Source organism: Ranitomeya imitator, chromosome 9 (assembly GCF_032444005.1).
Source record: "Ranitomeya imitator isolate aRanImi1 chromosome 9, aRanImi1.pri, whole genome shotgun sequence".
Lineage (NCBI taxonomy): Eukaryota > Metazoa > Chordata > Amphibia > Anura > Dendrobatidae > Ranitomeya > Ranitomeya imitator.
In genome coordinates, this window is record NC_091290.1 from 150791875 (window position 1) to 150801940 (window position 10066).

The following is a 10066-nucleotide window of genomic DNA, read 5'->3' on the forward strand; positions in this document are numbered from 1 at the left end:
CAGGTTCTCTCTCTCTGGGAGCCGGGTTGTCGGAGTTCGGGTTCTTTCTCTTTGAGAGCCGGGTTGTCGGAGCTCGGGTTCTCTCTCTCTAGGAGCCGAGTTGTTGGAGCTCTGGTTCTCTCTCTAGGAGCCGAGTTGTCGGAGCTCGGGTTCTCTCTCTAGGAGCCGAGTTGTCGGAGCTCAGGTTCTCACTCTCTGGGAGCCGAGTTGTCGGAGCTCGGGTTCTCACTCTCTGGTACCCGAGTTGTCGGAGCTCGGGTTATCTCTCTCTGGGAGTCGAGTTGTCGGAGCTCGGGTTCTCTCTCTCTGGGAGTCGAGTTGTCGGAGCTCGGGTTCTCTCTCTCTGGGAGTCGAGTTGTCGGAGCTCGGGTTCTCTCTCTCTGGGAGTCGAGTTGTCGGAGCTCGGGTTCGCTCTCTCTGGGAGTCGAGTTGTCGGAGCTAGGGTTCGCTCTCTCTGGGAGTCGAGTTGTTGGAGCCCGGGTTCTCTCTCTCTAGGAGCTGAGTTGTCAGAGTTCGGGTTCTCTCTCTCTCTGGGAGCTGAGTTGTCGGAGCTTGGGATCTCTCTCTCTCTCTCTGGGAGCAGAGTTGTCGGAGCTCGGGTTCTCTCTCTCTGGGAGTCAAATTGTCAGAGCTCGGGTTCTCTCTCTCTAGGAGCCGAGTTGTCGGAGCTCAGGTTCTCACTCTCTGGGAGCCGAGTTGTCGGAGCTCGGGTTCTCACTCTCTAGGAGCCCAGTTGTTGGAGCTCAGGTTCTCTCTCTCTAGGAGCCGAGTTGTCGGAGCTCGGGTTCTCTCTCTGGGAGCCGAGTTGTCGGAGCTCGGGTTCTCTCTCTAGGAGCTGAGTTGTCGGAGCTCGGGTTCTCTCTCTGGGAGCCGAGTTGTCGGAGCTCGGGTTCGCTCTCTGGGAGCCGAGTTGTCGGAGCTCGGGTTCGCTCTCTGGGAGCCGAGTTGTCGGAGTTCGGGTTCTCTCTCTTTGGGAGCCGAGTTGTCGGAGTTCGGGTTCTCTCTCTTTGGGAGCCGAGTTGTCGGAGCTCACCCTTGATGATTTGTTCTCTGACAACCTTGTTCCCAGACACACGTGTCTGAGCAGACTCCCTCAGACTCCTTCTCTCTGCGGTCTGTACATGGCTCAGGCTCTAGATTTATTAGCGGACCCGCGCGCGGACCAATCCCTGAGACTACGCTTCCCGGCAGCCTCTGCGCGGCCCGGTGGGTGGAGTAAGATGGCAGAGCAGAGTTCCTAGAGCGCGCATGCGCGGATATCTGCCAGCTGCTCCGCCTGCCAGTATGTGAGTGGGATCCGAGCGGAGAGCAGGGACCGCGGAGCGGAGGTAAGAGGGGCCCCGGCAGGTGGAGGGTGGAGGGGCACCGAGCACCGGCTGCTGTGTATACATCATATGGTAGTATATATAATGTGTGTCCACACTGAGGAGTGTGCGAGCGGTGTGCGCATATGGCAGCGCGTATAGCTGTGAGGTACAGGTGTCACTGTGGGGGTATATAACTGTGGGGGTATATAGCTATGGGGTATATGTGTCACTGTGGGGGTATATAACTGTGGGGGTATATAGCTATGGGGTATATGTGTCACTGTGGGGGTATATAACTATGGGGGTACATGTGTGTCACTGTGGGGGTATATAACTATGGGGGTACATGTGTCACTGTGGGGGTATATAACTATGGGGGTACATGTGTCACTGTGGGGGTATATAACTATGGGGGTACATGTGTCACTGTGGGGGTATATAACTATGGGGGTACATGTGTCACTGTGGGGGTATATAACTGTGGGGGTATATAGCTATGGGGTATATGTGTCACTGTGGGGGTATATAACTGTGGGGGTATATAGCTATGGGGTATATGTGTCACTGTGGGGGTATATAACTATGGGGGTATATGTGTGTCACTGTGGGGGTATATAACTATGGGGGTACATGTGTGTCACTGTGGGGGTATATAACTATGGGGGTACATGTGTCACTGTGGGGGTATATAACTATGGGGGTACATGTGTCACTGTGGGGGTATATAACTATGGGGGTACATGTGTGTCACTGTGGGGGTATATAACTGTGGGGTATATGTGTGTCACTGTGGGGGTATATAACTGTGGGGTATATGTGTCACTGTGGGGGTATATAACTATGGGGGTATATGTGTGTCACTGTGGGGGTATATAACTATGGGGGTATATGTGTGTCACTGTGGGGGTATATAACTGTGGGGTATATGTGTGTCACTGTGGGGGTATATAACTATGGGGGTACGTGTGTGTCACTGTGGGGGTATATAACTATGGGGGTACGTGTGTCACTGTGGGGGTATATAACTATGGGGGTACATGTGTGTCACTGTGGGGGTATATAACTATGGGGGTACATGTGTGTCACTGTGGGGGTATATAACTATGGGGGTACGTGTGTCACTGTGGGGGTATATAACTATGGGGTACATGTGTGTCACTGGGGGTATATGACTATGGGGGTATATGTGTGTCACTGTGGGGGTATATAACTATGGGGGTACATGTGTGTCACTGTGGGGGTATATAACTATGGGGGTACGTGTGTGTCACTGTGGGGGTATATAACTATGGGGGTATATGTGTGTCACTGTGGGGGTATATAACTATGGGGGTACGTGTGTGTCACTGTGGGGGTATATAACTATGGGGGTACATGTGTGTCACTGTGGGGGTATATAACTATGGGGGTACATGTGTGTCACTGTGGGGGTATATAACTATGGGGGTACGTGTGTCACTGTGGGGGTATATAACTATGGGGGTATATGTGTGTCACTGGGGGTATATAACTATGAGGTATACGTGTGTCACTGTGGGGGTATATAACTATGGGGGTACGTGTGTGTCACTGTGGGGGTATATAACTATGGGGGTACGTGTGTCACTGTGGGGGTATATAACTATGGGGGTACATGTGTGTCACTGGGGGTATATAACTATGAGGTATACGTGTGTCACTGTGGGGGTATATAACTATGGGGGTACGTGTGTCACTGTGGGGGTATATAACTATGGGGGTATATGTGTGTCACTGTGGGGGTATATAACTATGGGGGTACGTGTGTCACTGTGGGGGTATATAACTATGGGGGTATATGTGTGTCACTGTGGGGGTATATAACTATGGGGGTATATGTGTGTCACTGTGGGGGTATATAACTATGGGGGTATATGTGTGTCACTGTGGGGGTATATAACTATGGGGGTACATGTGTGTCACTGTGGGGGTATATAACTATGGGGTACATGTGTGTCACTGTGGGGGTATATAACTATGAGGTATATGTGTGTCACTGTGGGGGTATATAACTATGAGGTATATGTGTGTCACTGTGGGGGTATATAACTATGGGGGTACATGTGTGTCACTGTGGGGGTATATAACTATGGGGGTATATGTGTGTCACTGTGGGGGTATATAACTATGGGGGTACGTGTGTCACTGTGGGGGTATATAACTATGGGGTACATGTGTGTCACTGGGGGTATATGACTATGGGGGTATATGTGTGTCACTGTGGGGGTATATAACTATGGGGGTACGTGTGTGTCACTGTGGGGGTATATAACTATGGGGGTACGTGTGTCACTGTGGGGGTATATAACTATGGGGGTACATGTGTGTCACTGTGGGGGTATATAACTATGGGGGTACATGTGTGTCACTGTGGGGGTATATAACTATGGGGGTATATGTGTGTCACTGTGGGGGTATATAACTATGGGGGTACATGTGTGTCACTGTGGGGGTATATAACTATGGGGGTACATGTGTGTCACTGTGGGGGTATATAACTATGGGGGTACATGTGTGTCACTGTGGGGGTATATAACTATGGGGGTACATGTGTGTCACTGGGGGTATATGACTATGGGGGTATATGTGTGTCACTGGGGGTATATGACTATGGGGGTACGTGTGTCACTGTGGGGGTATATAACTATGGGGGTACGTGTGTCACTGTGGGGGTATATAACTATGGGGGTACATGTGTGTCACTGGGGGTATATGACTATGGGGGTATATGTGTGTCACTGTGGGGGTATATAACTATGGGGGTACGTGTGTCACTGTGGGGGTATATAACTATGGGGGTACGTGTGTCACTGTGGGGGTATATAACTATGGGGGTACGTGTGTCACTGTGGGGGTATATAACTATGGGGGTACATGTGTGTCACTGGGGGTATATAACTATGGGGGTATATGTGTGTCACTGTGGGGGTATATAACTATGAGGTATATGTGTGTCACTGTGGGGGTATATAACTATGGGGGTATATGTGTGTCACTGTGGGGGTATATAACTATGGGGGTACATGTGTGTCACTGTGGGGGTATATAACTATGGGGGTACATGTGTCACTGTGGGGGTATATAACTATGGGGGTACATGTGTGTCACTGTGGGGGTATATAACTATGGGGGTATATGTGTGTCACTGTGGGGGTATATAACTATGGGGGTATATGTGTGTCACTGTGGGGGTATATAACTATGAGGTATATGTGTGTCACTGTGGGGGTATATAACTATGGGGGTACGTGTGTCACTGTGGGGGTATATAACTATGGGGGTACATGTGTGTCACTGGGGGTATATAACTATGGGGGTACGTGTGTCACTGTGGGGGTATATAACTATGGGGGTACGTGTGTGTCACTGTGGGGATATAACTATGGGGGTACGTGTGTCACTGTGGGGGTATATAACTATGGGGGTACGTGTGTCACTGTGGGGGTATATAACTATGGGGGTACGTGTGTGTCACTGTGGGTATATAACTATGGGGGTACGTGTGTCACTGTGGGGGTATATAACTATGGGGGTACGTGTGTCACTGTGGGGCTATATAACTATGGGGGTACGTGTGTCACTGTGGGGGTATATAACTATGGGGGTACGTGTGTCACTGTGGGGGTATATAACTATGGGGGTACGTGTGTCACTGTGGGGGTATATAACTATGGGGGTACGTGTGTGTCACTGTGGGGATATAACTATGGGGGTACGTGTGTCACTGTGGGGATATAACTATGGGGGTACGTGTGTCACTGTGGGGGTATATAACTATGGGGGTACGTGTGTGTCACTGTGGGGATATAACTATGAGGTATACGTGTGTCACTGTGGGGGTATATAACTATGGGGGTACGTGTGTGTCACTGTGGGGGTATATAACTATGGGGGTACGTGTGTGTCACTGTGGGGGTATATAACTATGGGGGTACATGTGTGTCACTGTGGGGGTATATAACTATGGGGGTACATGTGTGTCACTGTGGGGGTATATAACTATGGGGGTACATGTGTGTCACTGTGGGGATATATGGCTTTAGCGGTCTTTATATATTCAGGCACCATGGTGGTGTTTATAGCTATGGCGGTATACGTGTCACTATGAGGGTGTATATACCATTAGTGCAGTGTGTATAGACACTAGGAGGTTTGTACATGTGATCACAGCGGACACAATGTGTATAGAGCATCATGTGCACATATAGCAGCATGTGTGGGATATATACACACTATATGTGCAGGTGTATATTGGTACAGAGTGAATAGATACAGGAGGGGACATGTATATTAGCCGTAGGAGTCTATGGATACAGTGTATACAGTATATGATGTGTTATTATGGGGTAGTATATAGGTATATGTGTATCCTATGACTATGGGTGTGTGATATGAGTGGCCACGTGTGTATATGTCCTTATTAGTGTCATACAGTTATGTATTGCTCTGTACACAGTGTGTGTATATTATCTACGCACTATATATATGAGCACAGATGTTTCTGTAGGTGTGTATGATATCTGATGTGTGTATATTATAGCCTGTTCCCGCTTGCTCTGTGTACAGTGTGTGTGTGTGTGTATATATATATACACACACACACACACACACACACACACACACACACACACACACACACACACACACACACACACACACACACACACACTCTGTGTTGTGGGAGTTTGCTCTGCACTTTGTGTATTGCGCCATTTCTCGCCGCTGTGTCACATCAGTAACGTTGCGCCACTCGCATCCTACGCTGCTGCCATCATCAGAGCTGCACTTTTGTTACATTGTTTCATCTGAGATTTAATACATTGTGAGATGTTGCTGCCAGTTAACCCCTTCCTTCCCTGCCTGGCTCCTTGTGTCACGGTGACATGTCGCGCTCCAGACAAGGTGGCGCCAGTTAACTGTTTGTGTGCCACAGTCTCCTAGCTCTGTGTTTGTGTCTCCCGGGGCCGTGATGCCCACAATTGTTTATCATTCTATGTACAATGTCACTTTCGCCCGTCGGCGAGCTTTGTGGTCACCGTTATTACCTCGTATCACTGATCCAGAATCAATAATCCGATGTGCGGTAACAGAGCAGAGGATCATATTGTTACTCCAGACTCCGCAAGCGCCAGCAGGGACAGGAGCCCATGTGATGGCAGCTGCCGCCACGTAAAGGAAGGAGTTGTGTTCTGTCCCTTTAAATTGGATCCTGATTCCGGCAGCGCTGACTCTCATTACATCACATCATGTCATGTGTCCCATGCGTGCGTCGCGTATCAGCAGTTTGGGTCATAGTGTTATTAATATGGGGGGGCAGTAGTTGCTTGCACCCACCTGTCCCCCCACCAAAGGCTCGGCTGCTCTATTAGAGGTCAGAAGTTTTTTTTTTTTTTTTAAAGGGGCAGCTCACATTTTGTACTGTTTTTGAGATTGGTGGCAGGTTTTATATTTAGACTCTGCATTATTAACCTCCTCTCTGCCAGCATCCCCCAAATGCAATGCCGGCATGCCCCCCGTAGACTTGACCCAGTTCAGAGCTGCGTTCCTTGTTCTTACAAACCAAATAACATTTTGTGGGGGCCGATGGGGGATTGCTGAGATTACAACCAATCGGCGGCGGCTTTATCTGCTAATGTCCTGTTGAGAATGCAGAATAGTAATCCTCATTTTAATGTCTTTTAATCCGAATTGTCTGAGTGTTTTCTGGAGCTTTCGATGCTGCATCCGATGGACAGAAGTTTCCTGTCCACCACTGAGTGGAGGAGGGAATAACGGTCACAATCTGTCAGCCTTCAGCTGCTGTGACACTACTACTCCCAGCATGCCCGAATGTAACAATCTGTTCTACTCTTATGGTTTTGCTTTATGTATCAAGATCTCTGCTTATTAGTAAATAGATTCAGGTTTTGCGTTCAGAGGCTGGAAAGTTGGAAACTCCTGGTCTGGTCCTGTCCGCACAGTCACAGAGATGGTCGGTGTAGCGGATCTTTCTCCTGTACGGGCCGGGGAAGATGGGGACAGAACTGCAGAATCTGGGAACCAACAGGAAAGAAAGGTCTTTTCTTAGACAGAAAATGAAGAGTTTGATACACAAGTTCTGTTAGAAATCTGCAGAATTTAAATTGTTTTTTTTTCAGTAATGGCGACGCATGCATCTGTGGCCCGTGGACTTGGCTGCGAAGTATTGATACGAGGCTCAGTAATCCCCGACGTTGATATTTTGGGTATTTTTGCGCAGCGCCGGTGGCGTCTTTGTGTCTCGTGTTTTTCGCTTCCCTCCTGGTGATCTGTTTTACCTCCCACCGCCCTCAGACGTACGGGAGGATAATTGGGTTCTGATGAAATTATCCAGTCGCGTGGATCTCTTGCCAGCGAGAGGGGGAAGGGAGGACGATAAATGTCGCCGCTTGTGCTGAGCTGTGGAATATGCTGGTAAAATTGGGGTTCTGGGTGATGGCAGCGCTTTTCCATCAGTGGCGCATGCAGCACAGGAATCTGAGCGTCAACTGCGGATTCTCTCGGAAACACTCCTCCGACTTGCCGTAGGTGACGCCATGACGTGTGAGCAGCCCCCTGTGTACTCTGCCCAAAACAATAAAGGGAACACTCAAACAGCACAATGTGACTTCGAGTCAGTCACACTCCTGTGTAATCAGCCTGTCCAGTTATGAAACCTCAGTGATTGTGAATCAATGTCTCCTGTTTCAAATGGGACAGACAACAGGTAGAAATGATCGGCACTTAGCAAGACAACCCCCATAAAGGAGCGGTTCTGCAGGGGGTGACCACAGACCTTTTCCCTGTTCTCATCCTTTTTGGCAGTGGTTTTAGTCACTTTTGCATTTTATCATTGCTCTCATGCCTAGAGGTACAAAAGCATGAGGCAGTGTCTACAACCCACATAAGTTGCTCAGGTAATGCAGCTCATACAGGATGGCTCATCAATGCGAGTTGTGGCAAGAAGGGTAGCTGTGTCTGTCAGCATAGTGTCCAGAGCGTGGGACAGGGACCAGGAGACGTGGAGGGGGCCGTAGGGGAGCAACAACCCAGCAGCAGGATCGCAACTCCTCCTTTGTGAAAGGAGGAGCAGTACCCGAGTCCTGCAAAATGACCTCTAGCAGGCCAATAACATCTGTCTGCTCAAACAGTTAGAAACAGACTCCATGAGGGTGTTATGAGGGCCGACGTGTACAAGGCGACCGTGCAAGGCGATTGGCATTTGCCAGAGAACACCAAACTTGGCTGATTTGACATTGGCACCCTGTGCTCGTCACAGATGAAAGCAGGGTCACACTGAGCACATGTGACAGACGTGGCAGAGTCTGGAGACGCCGTGCAGAGCGATCTGCTGCTTGCAACATCCTTCAGCATGACCGGTTTGGCAGTGGGTCAGTAATGGTGTGGGGTGGCATTTCTTTGGAGGGCCGCACAGCCCTCCATGTGCTCGCCAGAGGTAGCCTGACTGCAGTGCAGTGGGCCCTGGGTTCCTCCTAATGCAGGACAATGCCAGACCTCATGTGGCTGGAGTGTATCAGCAGTTCCTTCAAGATGAAGGCATTGAAGCTATGGACTGGCCCGCCCGTTCCCCAGATCTGAATCCAATCGAGCACATCTGGGACATCATGTCTCGCACCATCCTCAAATGCCACTGACCAGGAGTTGACAGAAGCTTTAATCCAGGTCTGGGAGGAGATCCCTCAGGAGAACATCTGCCGCCTCATCAGGAGCATGCCCAGGCGTTGTAGGGAGGTCATACAGGCACGTGGAGGCCGCACGCACTACTGAGCATCATTTCCATGTCTTGAGGCATTTCCACTGAAGTTGGATCAGCCTGTAACTTCATTTTCCACTTTGATTTTGAGCATCATTCCAACTCCAGACCTCCGTGGGATATTAGTTGTGATTTACGCTGATCATTTTTAGGTTTTATTGTTTTCAACACACATTCCACTATGTAATGAATAAAGATTTACAACTGGAATATTTCATTCAGTGATATCTAGGATGTGGGATTTTGGTGTTCCCTTTATTTTTTCAGCTGTGTATAACGCCCGGATCCTGGCTCTGTTAATGTTGGGAGTTGTAATTTCACAACATCGAGAGGCCGCATAGTGGATGTTGCTGGTTCCACTTGTGCCAGACAAGCAGGTTTTCTGAACTGTTGGAATTCCGCTGTGACTTGTAAGTGCCTCAGTGTATGGTTTGTTACAATGTGTCAGTCTCCGCTATAGGGTCTGAGAATTGCTGCTTGTCACATGGATTCAACCTGATGGTCCAGTCAGACCGGCCTCCCACCCTCCTCCTCCAGCGCCGCAGCATTGCTCCGTGCACTGCCTGCACCTGTCTATGAGGTTTTTCTCACTTCTCCTGGTGCTGCTCCTATCTTTTCTAGAACTGTCCTAATCTACTCCTGTGCCACCATCACCTCTTCAGGTTCTGTCTGAGCCTGCCTTCCCTGGCTCTGCCCTCTACTCTTCCCTGGCACTGCCCTTGCCTCTTCCCTGGCACTGCCTTTAAACATTCCTTTAGTGCCTGGCGCTGCCCTTGCCTCTTCCCTGGCACTGCCTTTACACCTTCCTTTAGTGCCTGGCACTGCCATCGCCTCCTCCCTGGCACTGCCTTTACACATTCCTTTAGTGCTTCCTTTGGTTCTCCTCCAGCACAGCCAGCCTTCCCTGGTGCTGCATTTACCCCTTTGCTGGCAGTGCCCATGCCCACCTGGTGCTGCCCTTCTCCTTTGA

General features: G+C 49.7%; 1 protein-coding gene across 2 annotated transcripts in view; it reads left to right on the forward strand.

Moving 5' to 3' along the window:
• Positions 1–1237: 1237 nt before the first annotated feature.
• KIAA0513 (KIAA0513 ortholog) overlaps positions 1238–10066 on the forward strand; it is a 22322-nt gene continuing 13493 nt past the window's right edge. For both annotated transcript variants that reach the window (XM_069739417.1, XM_069739419.1), the window contains exon 1: positions 1238–1328. The gene's annotated coding sequence lies outside the window, so the exon portion shown is untranslated. The remainder of the gene's footprint in view (positions 1329–10066) is intronic.